The sequence below is a fragment of the Prorops nasuta genome, unplaced genomic scaffold (genome assembly GCF_024137725.1).
Source record: "Prorops nasuta isolate Cenicafe-Biocafe unplaced genomic scaffold, Cenicafe_Pnas_1.2 PNAS00004, whole genome shotgun sequence".
Lineage (NCBI taxonomy): Eukaryota > Metazoa > Arthropoda > Insecta > Hymenoptera > Bethylidae > Prorops > Prorops nasuta.
In genome coordinates, this window is record NW_027116801.1 from 549,324 (window position 1) to 555,323 (window position 6,000).

Sequence of the window (6,000 nt, forward strand, 5' to 3'; positions counted from 1 at the left end):
TCCTGTTGCGAGGGTGTTTTCAGAGTGGGGCAAATGGATCGATGGCTTAATATTTATCATCGTTTAGCCTGCTTCAGAGAAGGGTTTACAATTTTCATTGGAATTGTAAGGATCGGGGGGGGGGGGGGGGTGCATAAAACTCTCTCGATCCGAAGTTTTTACACTTGTATGAGTCTCTTTGAAGTTGCAGTCTTCAACACGAACATTCGTATATGTACATGTTTGTTATGGAGATTCCCGAAGCTTTCGCGCCCATCTCTAATCGTATATGCACGAAATAATGTCATCGTAACCATGCAATATAATTATAATCGAATGGCGCGTGCACTGTTTATACGAATTTAGATGCGTTACGGCCAATTGCACCTGGCGCCTCGACCAATTGGATCGATCGCGTGAAAAACGATGCTGCCTCGTAAAAACAACCATTTCCCTTTTTGCACTATCGCCGATCAAATCTGTAATTCGTCTTACTTTCGCCGGGGAAAAATTCTGAAGAGATGCCGAGGATGAGGGAAATTGTAGAAAAAACAACGGCGAACATTTGTTATCCGAGAGATTAAAGACGGATGAAAAGTTGAAAACCGTGAGGAATTTAAACCGTGCTATTATAATCGTTGGAATTTAATTTTTAAGAATATACTTGAAAATCATCATGTATATACATATACTTATAGTGAGAGAGGGATCTACGCAAAGCGATTGATCCTGATTGATAAATCATTGAGTTATACTATCACTTTGGCATTTTAGAGTTTCTTCATTGTCAACGCCCCCCCCCCCCCTCTTGCATAATTAATTATTTAATAATAATTTCGATCAAAAGATTAAAGATTCGTTGATTTCGCATGAGTTGTGTGGTTTGACGCAGGTTGGATACGTGATTCTCTTAATAACTTTACCGTAGTATGGTAATTCTTTATTAATAACGGAGTATACGTGGGCAGTATTCAAAGCACAATGACGCCGCCAATGACCCCTTTCTGCTTATTAACAAGATGAATGCACATGTTGTTAAATGTAACAACCTGAATTTGTCTCAGATTAAGCCACGTAGGTGGGAGGGATTAATCTCCGGCTGGCAGGATTATGTAATAGGTATAATGCGATAATTATGTAATGGTATAGACTGCATATATACAAACTCGTACACTTGAATTTAAATTCTCAAACTTTTCTTATTTCTCGGCTTACCATCCAGGAAGAAGAAATATCCTTGAGAATTTTCTTTAGTGGAATAAGCGATTTGTCTTAAGGTAGGGAATGCTGTCGTCTCTGGATGAGACTGCGCCACATTAGCTGCAGCTTTTCCTTGCTTACAGCAAAATTGAATTAATCGCTCTGACTGCAACGATTGCATCTTAATTGTTCTCCGTTCTCAGATAAAATTCGTTTGTACAGCCAACGCTGTACCTTGGCAAAAGGGAGCTGATGAAAAGCGTGTTGCATAAAAAAGCTATTAAATTGGCAAACCGTTATTGCGAATCGACGAGGATCAAAATCAGTCGCTAGAAGGAAAAGGAATGCATTTAATGATTGGGAGGAAGGACGATATTCAAGGACATGCACAATTGTCTTCGTGAATTTCCATCAAGTACTTTCAACGCTAAACGTACCGAACAATTTTTTATATACACACGCATGCGTTTACATTTAGAGAGGGTTGTTCGATATCACCATACGGTAACTATATAGTGTCGAGAAAGGGAGGTTCGATTTTTTTCAAGCCTTCGACATGCAAGAATAATAAAGTACTCTATAGTCTATTAAGTTATTATATGTATACTGACTTGCTCCTATATTTCCATGTGCTGCAAAAGGTTGTCTAACGGATCACCAGTTTTTGTTCTAAATTGATGAAACTTTGTAGTTATATATATATATGTGTGGTCGAGCCATATCCTATATAGGAAACTTGGCAAAACCATTACAAGTCTGCGTATATATATATATATACATGCATAATAGATGTACAAGTATCAGATACCGCTGAATGTTTAATTTTACATGAATACTGGTTGTATAGAAATTAGAAAATCTTTTGCACACTCATCACGTTTGAAATTTCTTTACAAAGCTACAGCTAGGATCCATTTGGAAGGACAAGGCTGGCATGTAAGGAAAATAGGATAGATCCTAGTCTTTAGATATTACATTTGCCGGGCTTTTTTCCCCACTGACACGTGACTTCCTGTGTCCAGATATTTCCCAATGGATTTTTAAGCACGACCGCCTGCGAATACACAGACTGACTTTTGCATTCGCTATCGGTAAAAAGTGTAGCGGAGCGATAACTTTCAAAAGGGACTAACTGTATCGCAACAATTTCTCCCTTTTCATTCAGTCCCATATATGCTATGTCCTCGCGCCAATATCGCCCGAAAAACTCATTCTTTTTCCCTTCGTGTTCAGCAACACTGTGAAATCCCATATCTTCCACAACGATACATTCTCTTAAAGTATAGCCTGTGGCCAGTCAGCTTTCCTCTCGAAACATATGATACCTATATAGTCGACGATAGTGAAAAGGATACAAGGATAAATCTATTTATATATATATATATATATATACATGTTATCATTAAATCAAAATTAGTGTCAGGTTGATCGCGAGTGAAATTAGCAGAATTTGAAAAGCAACTTTTGAAACAAAGCGTTCCACCCCAGCTGTGTGAAAAACTATCGTCCACTTTTTTATGAGACGGAAATAATAGTTGAAACTGTTGGGTTTATATAAAGGAGATATGCTTGTCTAGCAGGAGGATGCACGGAGGATGGTCGGTGGTTGCTTCTCCCAGAAATTAAATAAGAGTCGCGCGCGCGTGCCTGCGTCTTTACAAGCGTGTTCATCTGGTGTGTGTGTGTGTGTGTGTGCTTGGAGCATCGGTCCGTAACTGAATTGCTCACAATGATGATCACGCCTCCGCGAATCCTGCACGGACCGGCGAGTAAGTCGCTCGCACCCTCCTGGCGCATTAACATGTGCCGGCACTTGGTACCTCATCAATTGATTGGAGCCCTCTCTATAGGTATACTCTCCTCGGGCTTATATATATGCATCACGCGAACAATAAAAGTTCATCGACCTTTCTTTCTTCCTTCGTGTTCGTGCGAATGACTGCAGTATATATATATACATTTCTGTGTGCACATGTGCATGTGTATTTCTATATACGTATATATATATGTACATGTGAAAATTGGAAATTTCAATTAGATTAAAAATGGCTCGAGGGAGGGATTGCAGGATCCCCTGATGGGATTATCAATCGTGTAATAAACGCTTGTGAATAATATCGTCCTTGATCCGATAATCAATGCCTCGGGATTATTACGTTGCGTATCGCTTTCCAGCTGGCGAGATATTAGCGAGTATTCCCATCGGCTTATCAATTTTGCATTTATTGAGGAGTTTAGTGATCTTTGTAATATCTAGCCCAACTGCCAGTGGATTCGCACAGATAATTATATCCGATTATGCTGGCCGATACGATAATAACTTTGTGTGTATATACAATGTTCTAATTTATTTATTGCTGTATTATTATGCATTCCTCACTCATCAATTATATTACATATAAATACTATATGCGCTATAATTAGTAGATATAGCTATATAGTTTGTGGTAATTTTTCTTTTCTTGTTTTCATTGAATCTTCATGATTTCCGCATTCTTATTTCATTTAGTGTAATTATTAGTAGTTAAGATAATTATTTTTTTCTGAATGATATCAGTAAATTGAAATTCTTCAGGATCAAACTTTTCTTAAATTGAAAATTTCAATGAAAGAATTACAAAGATATTAATATTTTTAGAGGAAGGTAAATTTTTCGAGGTACCTTTTTTTCTCTAGATCCATTGCTTTTTGCTAAATCAGGGGCACCTCGCGAAGGCTATTGCAATGGTCTTGAACGAAGCAGAGGTTATGTTTCTTTCTTTTTGCTTTATTCTAATTTTAATTTATATTTAATATACAAATAATTTGTATATTTAAAGAGAAGAAAGGAAAAAGGAAGGAAGCTCGTTGCGCGTAACTCCGTTCCTGAGCATGTTTCCTCTTACCCCCGGGAGGGGATAGGAAGGGTAACCAAATTTGAGAAAAGGGAACCTGAACAAGAAAGCCTTCTTATCATACACTGCAAGCTATAACGCCTACCTATTACGTAAAGCTAAAAGGCCTACTTATATCGGAAAGCTAAACCTGAAAAAAATACACACGCTCGCAAAATATGATAACGCAACGAAGAACCTGAAAAGAAAGCCTTCCTAACACCGAGAGCTATAATGCCTATACCTAAAACGTAAAGCTAGGGGGCCTGCCTATATCGGAAATCTAAATAAACACACGCACGCAAAATTTTATAACGCACAGTAGATCCTGTAAACACAAGAAAAAATGAAGGAATGGTTTTAACCGCGCGAAGAAGGACCGATAGGAAGCTATCGGCAGCTTCTCTCGGCCATTCTTTGGTTAATAAAAAAAATCCACAGTTTTACCCATGGGACTCACTCATTCGGCGAAAATCCTACGATGATCCATCTGCTCGGCAGCCTGCAGGATATGACGATGACGACGATGACGATGGCACTCGCGATAATTTAATTTTAAATTTAAACGACGCGACGCGACGCGGATTTTTTAAACGAAGCTATACGCGACTCGGATATTTAAAGAAATTTTATTTCGCGACGCGCACTTTCATCTCAAAGTGAAATCGCCCACTGTAACAAAGAGAAAAACAAAACGTTAATGAGTTAAATTGTACTCAAGTAATCTTTCGATTTATTCTATATCTATAAAATAAAAACAATAATACTCACAGGTTATGAGAGTCCTTGAGGCTGTTGCCCTTGGCCGCTGCATGCACCAAAACACTGCACTGTCACAACACTCGCGCCGCGCACTGTCTTTCTTCATGACTTTATTTCGATTTCTAAACGAATTTTTTCGTACGTACTTTAATTTCAATCATACACTATGCATTTCACTGTTATATTATTTTAATTAAACTCGCACTGACAAAAATATCCTCGATCAATGAACAATTTTTCGTTACAACAATGAATAAATTTCGTTAATATAACAAATAAAATTATTCCTATAATAACGAATAGTTCATTACGTACTAAACTATTCGTTAAACGAATGAAAATCTATCTGTTGTATTAATCACTTTGTCCATTATTATAATACAAGCTAGTTCGATGATTGAAGTATTTTCTGTGTGTGGGTTAAATTAAATGAGCACAACAATAAAACTGCACGTGTGTGATTAAAATAAAGTATTAAATTATTTTTAATCGCGATTAATTAATGGGTTGTCGGCGATAACGACGAAAAAAAAAACGGCGCGCGCGATTCACCGACAAGCACCACGTGGAAATTCGGAAACTGGACTGTCACTTTTGACAAGAAACGTGCTCATCAGAAAGTGACGCAATCGAATCTGATTGGTTGGAGATTTGGCTGGCCAATCAGCTACGATTTCTGAGTAAGCTGCTTAATGCACACACTTCCGGTCTGAATGATCTTAAGATTGGAGCTCTTATGGATTTAAAATGGCGATTGCTGATTGATTATCTGCATTTTTATAACCACTCATCAGCGATCAACATTCTAAATTCGGCAAACAATTCAGCATTTAGCATGTTTAAACAGATTATTAGCACTACGATAGTGCTGTTTAAAATTAAGACGCGTCATGATTTATCGAATTAACCGAATTGACCTATCATAACATATAGCGTTAAGGTGTTTGCTTTGCTAATAAAAATCTTGTTCAAAGGGCTATATATACTTTCGCCAACCATGTTTAATTTAAATTGTATATAATTCACGTTACATGATATAAATGTAGATATTTATATATAGATATTCTTGTTAAAAAATATTTTCTCTTTGCGTGCTATTGCAATATGCGAGTGTCGAACGAACGAATAGTTTGAATCGCGTTTTATCAAATATGCCACGTATCGTTTTGATTGGATTCGATTCGCT